The sequence below is a fragment of the Camelus dromedarius genome, chromosome 6, assembly GCF_036321535.1.
Source record: "Camelus dromedarius isolate mCamDro1 chromosome 6, mCamDro1.pat, whole genome shotgun sequence".
Taxonomy (NCBI): Eukaryota; Metazoa; Chordata; class Mammalia; order Artiodactyla; family Camelidae; genus Camelus; species Camelus dromedarius.
This window is the reverse complement of record NC_087441.1, coordinates 7,863,530-7,874,953: the sequence shown is the minus strand read 5'-3', so window position 1 is coordinate 7,874,953 and position 11,424 is coordinate 7,863,530. Positions and strand designations below refer to the sequence as shown.

Here is an 11,424-nt window from a genome sequence, read left to right as displayed (position 1 = left end):
GCTCGCTCGCCGGCCGCCCTTCCGCCGGGCGGGCCTGGCACACCTGCCGTCGAGTTCCGGCCACGGTTCCTTCCGCGGAGCGCGCGGCGCGAACCCCCTCGACCCCTCCCGCCGGCGTCCCCGGGCCGCGCGGCCGGCTCACCCGCGGCTCCTGCAGAGGACGGCTGCGCTCCCCGCTGTCGGCGAGTCCGTGCAGTGTGCCCAACGCCCGCGCTCCCAAGAGTCCCCAGCGGGGCGGGGTCCCGGGGCCGCGCCCCTAACCGCCCCGCCCGCCTTGCGAGGTGCGCCTCTCGCGCAAGATGGCTGCGTCGCCTCCTAGGTCCGGGGGCGCTCCCAGCTTCCGCCTGCCCAGGCCCCCGCGCCCCGGGGGGCCGCGGAGACCCGGGCAGGGGACGCCTTCCGTCTCCCAGCCGCCCCGCCGCCTCTCGCCCTCGTAAAGACCTTTCCCTCTTCGCTGCCTGTCCCTTTGCCCTTGGAGAACTTTGCCGAATTTGACTCAGTTCCTGAGAATAGATGTTAAGTGTGAGATTGTTCCGTTGTGGACAGAGGGAGATCAAGAAAATGTAAGCCTGGTGGAGCCAGCGGTCCCCGGGGAGGTACTGGGCCGTTTGAGGTGGGGCTTGCCCGGTGGTCAGGTCATTTCGTTGTCCTTTCGCCGGGACCGATGCGGGATTCTTAGAACCTGGGACCTGGCCGCTGTGTCTCCGCGCACGTGGCCGGTTGGTCTCCGCGCTCAGATTCCGTGGAGAACGACTCAAGCCTAGAAGACGCTCCATCCCCGAACGCTCTGGTTAAAGGACACATTTTTGGCCTCGTTGATTTGACGAAGCTAACGGGGAAATATCTCCATAAGGATTATAGGAATTATATTAAATATTTTTTACAAATGGTTCTCAAGAGGAATTAAACACACAAACACACGGACTTCGGTGGCCAGTAGGATTTGTTGCGCAGAGATTCGAGAGTTAACTCTAGAGCAGTGGTTCTCAAAGTGTGCTCCCCAGACTAGCAGTAAGTAACAGCATCACCTGGGAACTTGCAGAAATGGAAATTCACAAGTACTTCCCCCGAAACCTACGGAGTCAGAACCTCTAGGGCTGGGGCCCAGCAGTGGGAAACTTCAAGCCCTCCAGGTGATTGTGATGTAGGTTGAGACCAGAAATTTTCCTGAATTCCTTTCCTGGGCTCACCACTAACTCCCTGTTTGAGTTGAGTGAGTTATTTAACTCTTCCACATCAGTAAAGTGACATAATTATGACACCTGTTTTCTAGGGTTGTTATGAGGATTAAAGGAGTTAATACATGCAAGATGCTTAGAACAGTGTCTGACACATAGTAAGCACTCAAATCCATCCTGGTACGGAGAGTAACCAATGACTTCAGACAAAGCACCAAACTCCCGAAGACTCAGTTTCCCAATTTGTAGAACAGAGATACTAGTAACACCCCTACATGGGCTCATAGATATTAAATGAGATAATGCATGCAAAGTGTTTAATCAGGCCTCCTAGTAAAACCTAACCTGTCACAGGGATGGACTGCTTCTGGGGTACTCTTCATCACCTGTGACCTCTGACCCCCTCCCAGCTGCAGGTCCAGGGCATTTCAGAGTTCCAGGTGAGGAGGGACGCCTTTCCTGAGATTTGGCAGTCCTCTATTTGAGCAAGTCTGTTACCTCTTAAAAAAGAAAGGAAAAAAACTTTCTTTCAAAAAATGTAGATGTAAAGGGACCTGCAGTAGGAAGGAAACTATGAAAGATATTTCACCTACAGTGAAAATGGCTCAGATTGGGCATGTCACTCCTCGCTCACTCTATCTCCACGTCTTATCACTGCCTGGAGCCTTGGTAGCCATTTTTGATCCTCAACTGCTGATAGGATATGCCTCTAATCTAATGTTTTATCTTGCCCAGTTTTTAGTATATTGTCTTAACTGGATGCTTGAAATAGCAGTAGTCCAAAACCTGGAGCATTTCTGCACTTTATCCTTCAGGGGAATGCTAAAAAATGAACTGGCTTGTGACAGTGGTAAAAAATGAAAAGATCACAGGTTTCAGAAACACACAGGGCCAAGTCTGAATCCTGGTTCCAGCACTCACAAGCTGGTCACTTTGGGCCAGTCTCACCCTGAGCCCCCACCTCTCCATCCATAGACTGCAGATAATAATACATATTTCATGGTGTTTTTGTATCACTGAGTCATATAATGTGAGCATTCAACGTAAATTCAACTTCTACGTATACTTTTCTTGCATAAGTTATGATAGTGAAGAGTCATGTTTTGTGTATGCATTCCTCATGTCTCGCACTACTGGAAGCACGCATCACACTGTATACTGCGTGCTACTCTGCAGGTTTTTATCCCCCCACAAAAACATTTATACTATATCCTATGAGTGTTTTAAAAGGATTTTCCAAAGGTAATTTATTTTCACCTGCCGTTAGAACCTAAGCCCCTCCCCAACACACACACAAGACAGAACTCTAAGGAATCTACGACAGTTGCTTAGGATGGTGGTGCTGAATCAGGCGTGCATTAGTATCACTCACAAAGCCCCCTCTAGAAGTCATGGTGAACCCTGGGATCTCCGTCTTTAACAAGTCTCTGGATGAGTCTGATGTACCCCAAGACTGGAGAACCACTGATGTAGGGTGTGGCAGGATCTTGCCTCTCCCTTCACCCTTTTGTGAAGTTATTCCCCCATTTTGTAAGTCATGGTTCTGTTCACACATGATAATCAGTGCCCTGGAAGGAAGTAAGGAAACCTGGAGCCGGGAGTCTGAGATACCGTTCCCTGCCCTCACCTAGACTAGCTATTGACCTTGAGTAACTCGCTCCTCATTTCATGGTTTCAATTTTTCAGCCAGAATGGGGAAATCAGACATCTACCCATGAGCCTAGGTGAAAGGCTGTTGGTAAATTGCTCAAAGTTCTTCAGGTAAGGTTACAGGAAAGTGAGTTCACGCAGCCCTCACAGTCGCTTTAGACACAGGAAAGGCCAAGAACTGTCTGCCCAGAACATCCACATCCCCTGGTTGTAGGCTGCCTGTCGGGTCACCTCGGAACCTGTCTGCATGCTGGTGCCAGGCTAATCTCAGCCAAGAATAAAAGCTCACAAATGTTAGGACAGTCTCTAACCTCTGTGGTTCAAAAGAACAGTCAATAGGCAATAGGGAAATATACAGCGCACCCTTGGCAAAACAAGGATTTGTGTTATCTTGCAGGACTCAGTAACCTCGGATGAAAACTCGGGACAGCGGGTGAAAGAGCACGAGAATGAGGAAGGACTCAGGCGGCCAGAGAGGTGACCCCTCTGCACTGTGCCTAGAGATCATTTTTAAGGGCCTTCACCGGCCAGTAGTCTGGAAGGAGACCCTTGGTACCATATTGAGGGTACAGCTCGTATAATTTGGGTCCACTGAGAAGAATCCTGGCCACTAGATAGTCCATTTTAAATGTTTCTTTGGCTTATTTAAAACTTTGCATAAATAACCTTAATTTTTATGCAGAAGAATATTAATGATCACACTTGTTTGACCAATAAACTCCCAAATATCATAGCTTCTTTTATTATAATTCTTTTTACCTCTGATCTTTTATGAGTTTTAAAAAAAATTTTTTTCCAGCTTACAAGTGTGTTGTATGTTGAGGTAGTGGACTGGACCTTAAACAGCATCTGTTCTGATACCCACATTTTACAGAGGAAAGGGCCCCGCAGAGATTGAGCTGTCTTCCCCCCCTGCACCCAAACTGCTGCTGTCAAGGTAGCCAGTGACGTCCGTCTTGCTAAACCAAGGGGCCAAACTTCTCTTCCTCATCTTACCCTTCTAAGCAGCCCTGGACACATGTAGCACTCCCTGGGAACATTCTGTTCTTAGGCTTCTGTTTTCTTCTCTCTCCCCTCTCCTGGTTCCTTCTCTGAAGCCGGCTCTCCCCTCCTGTTCCTCCTCCCCCAGCCTCTCACTGCAGGCTTAGCTCTGAGCTCATTCCTGGGCCCTTATCTGTGTACATACTCTTCCTGGGTCATCTCATCTGATCCCAAGGCTTAAATAACATCTCCAGCTCTGACCTCTCCCTCGAGCGACAACTGTGTACTTGGTGCCTCCAGTATTCTTGATTTTTTGAAAGCTGCCCCTCTTCCAGCCCTCCCCTTGGCCCCGAACCTAGAGGTCAACCTGAATTCCTCTCTTTGCCTTGGCCCTACTCCATGCTCCATCCCTTGGGCAGGCTAGCAGGTTTTAGAGTAAAATTCAAGCCCCTTCCCTGGCCCCTTGTGGTCCGGCTCCTTCCTGCTTCTCCCGCTCTGTCTCCCATTCTGCCCCCCCCATTCTCCCCCCACCCCCCATTCTCCCCATGCTCTGCTCCAGGTGTTGCATGATTTGTTCTGTGCCTCAGGGGTCTAGGACTTGAGGTTCCCTCTTCTTGGAATGCTCTTCCCTCATCTCTGCCACCCTGGCCTTTTCTAGTGTTCCAGTCTTTTGCCCAAATACCACTTCCTCTGAGAGTACTTCCAACCTCCCCCTGTGAAATGCTACCCCTGGGATCATTCCTTGCCACTTCACCTGATTTACTGTGTTGAGAGCAGTTAGCACTCTCTGCTATAGACTTGCTTGCATCCTTATTTTTGTCTCCAGCACAAGAATTGAAGCTCCGGGCTGTCTTGTTCCCTGCTATGCCATCAGTAGCTGAAACAAGCGCCTAATAGTTGTTTAATAAATATTTGTTAGATAAATAAATGAAGGAATGAACACTGCTAGTTAGTACCAAAGCCAGGTAACTCAGATTAGTTTTCTTTCCAACATAGCATACTGCTGTCTGCTGGACTGCTAACCATGGAAACGATTCACTTACCTAGATCCACCTGTCCAGATCATCATCAAAAACTGGATAATGTGGGGGAAAAAGCACATGCACACACAACGAATTCATCTATTTAGAACCTTTCTAGGTTTCTCTTAAAGTTTATGCATTCCAATTTTAGTTGGGGTTCTCACTGGTTTGATTAGCTCTATTCTGGGCCCAGCAGATTAGGAGGGAGGATGCAAGGGGCACGCAACCACCCTGACAGCAAAGAGGCAGAAACATTACACACAACAGGCAGTCATTCAGAATACAGCCGCCTGGGGTCACGCAGCCCAAGGACACACAGGTCCCCTCAGGAGTCCGGAGGGCACAAGGGAGAGCCTAGGGCATTGACTGGTGTTCAGAAGGGCAGTTTTCTCAGGAAAGGGGTGTACTGATGTCTGGTCTATGCTATTAGAAAGCATGTTATTTTGTAACTTAAAAAATTATAAAACGTGGAACTCTACCCAGGGCCAAGAAGGATTGTTGCCGCGTGTGGAGGTTCACCTGTCCCCAGGCGTCATGGCGGTCCACGCGTCGTTCGAGAACAACTGAGATCAGTTGCTTTGCCAAACTTAACCAACACCTAATGCCTGGTGGCCACTGAAGGATCAGAGAACTTTTACAGTGTGTTCGAGGGCGAGCTTGCTAATACCATCCCTGTGGTGCACACATCCATCACTGGCTGCCACTTCATTGGGCACATGTGAGTGGGGAACAGGCGTGGTCTCCTGGTGCCCAGCACCACTCACCAGGAGCTGCAACACATTCGCAACTGCCTCCCAGACTCAGTGCAGATCTAGCAGGTGGGGGATCAGCTCTCAGCCCTGGGCAATGTCACCACCTGCAACAACTATGTGGCCTTGGTCTACCCAGACCTGGACAGGGAAACAAGAAATCCTGGCTGATGTGCTCAAGGTGGAAGTCTTCAGACAGACCAGTGGCTGACCAGGCGCTAGTAGGAAGCTACTGTGTCTTTAGCAATCAGGGAGGGCTGGGACATCCCAAGACTTCAATAGAAGACCAGGATGAGCTGTCTTCTCTCCTTCAAGTCCCCCACGTGACAGTCACTGTGAACCGAGGCAGTGGGGTGATTGCCGCCGGGATGGTGGTAAATGACTGGTGTGCCTTCTGTGGCCTGGACACAACCAGCACAGAGTGGTCAGTGGTGGAGAGCGTCTTCAAGCTGAACGCAGCCCAGCCTAGCACCATTGCTACCAGCATGCAGGATTCCCTCATTGACAGCCTCACCTGAGTCACCTTCCATGCTGTTCTGCGGGCTCCTGGCTCTGGACTCTCTCCGCCTCCCACCCAGTCTGTCTCAGATGCTGACAGGGCGGTGGCAGAGAGCTCACTGGGACTCTGTGGCTGGTGCCCAGCCCTTCTTCACCTGTGCTCATCTCCTGAATCTATAGTTACTGCTAGTTACTGCAAAAATCTGTCAAATCATGCTGGCTGGCAGGCCCTCTGGCTTCTGGCTGAGTGCTCTTCTGTCCTGCGCCACTCCATTAAAGGGCAGCTTCCTCTGGCCAAAATAATAATAATAATAATAATAATAATAATAATAATAATAATAATAATAATAATAATAAATACAATGTTTTAAATCTTCATAACATAACTCAATAGACTACTATGTACCCACTATCCAGATTTAACAAATGGTAATATTTTATCACATTATTTTCAGATTTTTTTAAAAAAGAAAAAAAAGAGAACACTAAAACCCTCCTAGCGCTCCCAGGAAGGAGCCTTCCTTCTGAAGTTGCTGTCTCCTTTACATGTGGTTCAGTGTCTTACATGAAAAAAACCCACTTATGTGAAACAAACTAGCTCCCAAATAAATTAGATTTACTAAACAGGTGTTTAGTTGCAGAATATAAACAATAAACATTTTTAAATCACCATGAATTTTTCTTCCTTCTTTTCTTCTTCTGCTTCGTTTTCTTTTTTTCATTGTCAAAAGCTAACTTAATAAAGCAGTTAATGTGCTGGAAACATGTGGTTTGAAACAGTTTCTGTGGCCGTTTGTACAGTTGTCCACCATCCTATGAGCTCCTTGAAGGCTGGGCCGGTTGACACTGCTGTCTCAGTATCTTGAGCAACTAGAAGAGAAGCTTGCACATGGTAGGAGCTCAGTAAATATTTATTGGACTGAACTGAACATGAAGGAGTCCTGTGTGTTCTCTGTAGTGACTACACTATCTGAGCATTAGAGGTCTGGATCCTAGAGATTTGACATGTAAACTGGAGCATTGGCACTTAAAAAAAAAAAAGCTATTTGCTAACAGAGCATACAAATTTCTGCAGCAGGTGATAAATGTTACCTCGCCCGGCTGGATCTTACCGAAGAGCAATGGACTCGCTCTGGAATGAACTCATCTTTATATCATCTTGAGCAGTGCTTCAGGCTGAGACATGGACCACATCAGCTGACAAATTTTTATTGAGCTCCTACCCTTTGTAAGGCAATGAGCCACAGGGGGAGCAAGACAGATGAAACCCCTGAAGTTTACACTTAAACTTGGCCCTTGGCTGTTTGGAGTTTACTAGATTTCCTATGAATTTCTATAAAATTGGCATTGTCACTTGGCCAATCTGCAACTCCAAGCCACTTCTTCAGACTGGGTCCTCAAGTGACCCCCAACAACTTGATTCAGGAACAGGGTTGTGGTGGAGACCAAAGACAACTCTACAAGCTGGAGCTGATGCCAACCCCGCCATTAACTGTGACGGCTGCCATGTCACTTGGGACCACACAGCAGACACAATGCTAGCAGAGCAGGCAGCTCAGCCACAGGAGGGAAGCAGCCAGCCTGGAGGAAGGTGGTCACTGCAGAGGAAGGGTGGCCTCGCTGCCCCTTGGCTTCTGTGGATGGCTCTTGCCATGCTGGAGTATGGGCCCTGCCCTGCCACACTCTCACTTTCAAGAAAAGTTTGAAGTCTGATTTTGATATGAAATTTCCCAATTTAGAAGTATCAGCAATGAGTGGAAAAGTTGTTCAAAACACTTTGCAAGCCAGACAAACAGTGTCCACGGGCCGGGCCTGTGCTCAGTTGGTGGCGTCATTACCTCGCACGCGTGGGTTCCACACGCGCCGCATCACGCTGCTCAGCTCCCAAGTGCTGTGCCTGCAGCTGTGCTCCTGCACTGCGGCGACGCTGCTGGCTGGGGCTGCTCGCCAGTCGTCTGGACGTGGAAGAAAACACACAGGCCAGTCCCAGGCCCTGCCACGCAGTCTTTCCATTCTGCACGTACATAGAGTCAGGTCTCGGGGTTGCGCTTTCGATTTTGGGAATTGTCATTCGGTAGCTCAAGGTCTTACACTTAAGAGATGTTGGAGGAAAAGGTCCTCTCGTTTGTGCTGGACACTGTGCCCTGAGCAGTCCCCTCTCTGAAGGTGCCCCGCCCCTGCTCTCCCTGTCCCCTCAACACACTCAGCGTAAAAGAGGGGCTTCCGGTTTCCTCACATTTCCTTGCAGCACAATTGTGTCTTGTGTCTAGACTAGTGATGCCCCACAGCCTTGTCACCCGCCAGCTCCTCTGACGCTCCTCACTGTCTCTGTGAAGCCTGTGCCTAGAGACGACCTAAAACACCACCACGTGGGTCCTGGGGGCAGAGTCACAGTCACTACAGGTGGCTTTCTTCTTCTAAGACACCTGACTGGCTAAGGACACGTTTCTCTTCCTGGGCCCACCAGCAGCAAGTCTGGGATGGTAGGCATGCATTTCCTAAGACTTGCCTTCATTTTGAGATTATTTTTAATAAAGAAAAAGCAAAGCAGCTCACTTGCAATCCAAAAGCCATTTTAACAAGTCTCAGAGTGGAATTTATGGGGGTTGACGTCCTCTATTTCCTAGACGTTAGGGCAGGTGCCAAGTGTTGGTTGGGGATGAAGCAGGTAGGATCGCTGAGCTCCTGAACCTCAGAGCTCTTGTGTCATCTGTTCTCTTCCCTGTGTCCCAAGGCTTGGCCACCGTCTTCTAGAACCTGCAACTGAGAAGACCCCATAACTGAGGAAGATCCTGCTTTCATATGGAAAACAGCCTATTTCCTTGTCTCTGAGGGACAAGGGGAACACGTAGGGTTTTCCTGTGACCCGATAGAGAAGACCTCACAATATCTGACTGGTGCGTTTGGAGGGAGAGCTGGTCACACACAGCTCTGTTCTGTGTGTGTGTGTGTGTGTGTGTGTGTGTGTGTGTGTCCGTCCCCAGCCTACCTGTAAAAAGGACTGCACTGTCCCTTCAGACCATACATGTGATAGGACCCAGCCATGTCTGGGAGAGCTGTGTGGTACAGGGCTGTCTCTGCGAGCTGGCACATTCATCTACTCCTGTGGTTTGCTCTTAGAATGTCCACTCACCAACAAATCGAGGCCACACTCCCCAATAGTGGCTTTATCAGCAGTAAAGCTTTTGGGTTTGTCTCAGTTGTTTCAGAACCAGGATGGGGAGAGGAGCGATTTTTATTACAAACAGCAACATGTGCCTCTAATCTCTCTCCCTCAGGCTTCTCTCTTCCATGCGAATTGAAAAGAATGATCACCCCTCAGATGTCATCTCAGTGCCATAAATTTCCTGCTCCTGTTCTCTTTGTGTCCCTGAAACAAATGAAAACTTTGTTTTATTAACGATTTCCAGGTGCTCTCAGCCAGCAAGCCTTTTTATCTGAATGTTTTTAATCCCTGCAGTATCTGAGTGCGAGTCTGGTCTCTGTTCTGTCCAAGCACGTCCCCTGCCCCCATCCCCTGCCCTCCCATCCCTCCTACCGCCCCTGGAAACACCCCCATTCTTTCCTGGCTTCTCTCATTTTCTCTACCAGAAACTCCCATCTTCAGCAATGGCATCTTTCCCCTCTTTTAAAACACTGCTAGGACTCAAGCTTCCCCAAAAGAATGAACTCCATTCTCTCTAAATACTGTACCAACTCTCGAAACGTTTGAGCTAACACTTACTTGGTTCTGTTATGGCTAGTTACATCAAAGAGAATTTTTCATTAGTTAAAAGTGTTTTAATTTAAGGCAGGAACTTGGTTATAGCGCCTTGAAGACATTTTTCCTTATTCCCTGGTATCTACTTCAGTGTCTGACACACAAGACTCAATCAATATTTTTATTCCGTTACTGTGGTTGAATGGACCAGGATGTTTTCCTTTGCAGCTCCCCACAGTGCTGAGTTCTTAGCAAACAGTAGCAACCAAGATGTCGCAATGGGTGACTCACTGAACATTTATCCCAGAAACCTTTTATTGAAGAGTCTACATATTATAATGTGCACAGCTGATCACATGCCCTGGGGACCCTCCGCCCCCAGCTGAAACTCTCCAGGGAGTTCAGGGTTTCTGGAGGGGGTGATGAGCTGCTAGTTCTCCTTGTTCAATCCAGCAATAGACCTTTCTCTGCTCCAGACAAACAAACAAAAAATCCAGCTCTTTATGTTGTAATTACTCTTTTTATTCCCATTTTCCGTTTCCTTATCATCCTAATGTGTTTAATGTGTATCTCTTTGTATATATGTATTTTCTGCAAAATGTATATTGTTTTACACACATATACTTTCAGTTTTATAACTGATACATAGTTGTGTATCTCCTTCTGATTCATTTTTTTCCCTCACTCAGCACCACTATTATTATCCACCCATGTTGCTGTGGGTTCATCTAAACCCTTGCTCCTTGCCCCTGTCTAATCCTTCATGTGCCTATCCACCACGTGTCACCTGTCCTCCCTCCCAGGCTGGACATTCAAGTTACCTCCACGGATGCCACAAATATCGTACTCAGGTTTCTTATGGACCTGAGAATTTCACTAGGACATGTAACTACAAGGAACTGTTGGATCCCAGGAAGGTGGCCTTATAACTTATCATCCAAACAAGGACAATTTAGAGAATGACAGGGGGCACTATTAATAATTACACCAGGACACCAGGTTTGCATAACTGTCTCAGGCAAACTGAAATGTGTGGTCATCCTCGTCGAAAGGCCTGAGCACTATGTATAAATAGACCACAGATCCCCAGAATGGCTCCCACACCTGCACGCCACCAACAGGGCGTGGGACCTGCATCTCCACATCCCACCATGCTGATCTGTTGCCATGACAACTACAAAATGCCTCAGTACTGTTTTAATCTGCATTCCTCTCATCACTAACATGTTTGGTGTCTACACGTTTGCTGCCTTTCGGATTTCCTTATTTGGAAATTGTTACTCCCCTTTGCTTATTTTTGTTGGGGTTTTCTTGTTTGCAACAAGTTTGCAAAAACTATGTTTTCTAGTTATTAATCCCCTGTCAGTTTTAGACATTGCAAATATGGTCTCCATCAGCTAGATTAATTTTGTCCATGGTGTTTTCTCTAACCAAATTCATCAGGTTTTTTGCCTTTGTAATTTTGTGTTCTTAACATTCAACTTTAGAAATATTTTCCTTCCCCTATTTCAGAAAAACATTCTCCTTCATTTTCTTCCATTAACTTTTGAGTTTTACCTTCCACATGTAGGAAACGTAGGCCACCCTTTCGTGGAATTAAAAGCGATGTAGATTAATTTTTCTCCATTCAGAGAGCCAGCTTTCCC

General features: G+C 47.8%; 1 protein-coding gene, 1 long non-coding RNA gene and 1 pseudogene across 4 annotated transcripts in view; 1 reads left to right on the top strand and 2 right to left on the bottom strand.

Annotated features, from left to right (window-relative positions):
• Positions 1–282, bottom strand: part of EZR (ezrin) — a 46,565-nt gene extending 46,283 nt beyond the window's left edge. Inside the window, exon 1 of the mRNA XM_031456622.2 lies at positions 143–282. The gene's annotated coding sequence lies outside the window, so the exon portion shown is untranslated. The remainder of the gene's footprint in view (positions 1–142) is intronic.
• A 4,901-nt stretch (positions 283–5,183) lies between these two features.
• On the top strand, positions 5,184–6,140 carry LOC105103124 (eukaryotic translation initiation factor 6-like; annotated as a pseudogene).
• An 831-nt stretch (positions 6,141–6,971) lies between these two features.
• The window catches only part of LOC116154453 (uncharacterized), a 38,619-nt gene continuing 34,166 nt past the window's right edge, over positions 6,972–11,424 (bottom strand). For 2 of the 3 annotated variants that reach the window (XR_004138390.2, XR_004138392.2), the window contains 2 exons: positions 9,212–9,448; positions 6,972–8,841 (listed from right to left, as the gene is read on the bottom strand). This is a non-coding gene — a long non-coding RNA (uncharacterized LOC116154453). The remainder of the gene's footprint in view (positions 8,842–9,211; positions 9,449–11,424) is intronic. The other variant, XR_010381203.1, reaches the window with a different exon arrangement.